The following is a 1,377-nucleotide window of genomic DNA, read 5'->3' on the forward strand; positions in this document are numbered from 1 at the left end:
ACTCCAATCAACCCCAATTCAATCTACCCCACTCCAATCTACCACACTAAGCTACACAACTTCCCCACTCTAATAAACTCCACTCCACCCCACTGCAATTTACCACAATCCACCCCATTGCATTCTACTCCACTCTACCCCACTCCACTCTATGCCAATCTAGCCCACTCCTCTCTATTTATTTATTTATTTGAAGAGTTTTATATAGCGCTGGCTAGACCCGGAGGTATCAGAGCGCTTTACATGAGGACCGTTGCGTTACAAGTTACAAATTACATCCGTTACAAGAGCATATTAAGAACACAGGAAAAAGAACAAAGTTAACAGTAGTTCGTTGGAGGGAGGGGGCGGAGGGAGGCAAAAAGGGGAGAAGAGGAGAACTATGCCTAATGTCTGGCTGGGTAGGTGATGGTAGAGGGGGTGAACCCGGGCCAATCTCTTCTATAGCTGTCTAGCAGCTCCACCGGGCATCAGCCATGTTGCTCAGGTTTCCGCAGTAGGGAATAACAAAGATAGCAGATTTGCATGGTTACATTAGTTACAGTTGCATAATCAAACACAGGGGATCAGGACCCCAGTAGGGGAAGGAGGGATGGGAGGGGAGAAAAAAAGAACAGGGGGCAGGGAAGCAGATCAGTTCTGATAGACCGGCAGTGGAAGAAAAGTGTCTTATGGAGCCCCAAAAGTTAGAGCAAGCAGAACCAGAACCCAGGTGGGGCCACGTAGATACTCGGGCCTATGCCAATAAACAAACACCATGCAGAGTCATCTCGGCATCTAGTATGAGATTGTTTGAAAAATGGGTCCCAGGGTGGAAATTCATAAGATGTAGAGTCCAGGCGACATAGTTAAGGGGGGATGGGGGTAGAGGCAGCGACTAATGAGTCTTTCAGCAGCTCCGTTGCAGATCACTGATGATCGCATCACTCATCAAATACTCAGAGTATACTCAGATTGCTACATGTAAGTAGCAATCTGGATTGTGCATGACAGAGGCAGATGCGGCGGTGGAGACCTATGGAAGATGTCTAGCTGTTGCCTGGTGATGGGTCCAACCTGACGTTCAGAAGCACAAGATGAACGGTAATGTTCGACTCTTGCCAGCTCTTCATTCTCTTCACTTCAATGGCCAATAAGCCAAAAATAATTAAACAGCAGGGCTGCATTATGCAGTGTTTGGCTCCCCCATCTCTAGACAGACAAGAAAGGAGAAGATGGAAGCAATTCTATGGGAGGGACCCATTTTAGAGGATCTCTGGTGTAGCTGGACTAGCCACAAGGTTTGGGATGGCTCTGTAAAGGACAACTGTGGTCTTCATCCAGTGATGTGCCTAGGGTTTGCCAGCTTGTGTCCTTCAAGATCTTTTCATGTTTCCC

This window comes from Triturus cristatus, chromosome 3_2 (genome assembly GCF_964204655.1).
Source record: "Triturus cristatus chromosome 3_2, aTriCri1.1, whole genome shotgun sequence".
In the NCBI taxonomy this organism is placed as follows: Eukaryota; Metazoa; Chordata; class Amphibia; order Caudata; family Salamandridae; genus Triturus; species Triturus cristatus.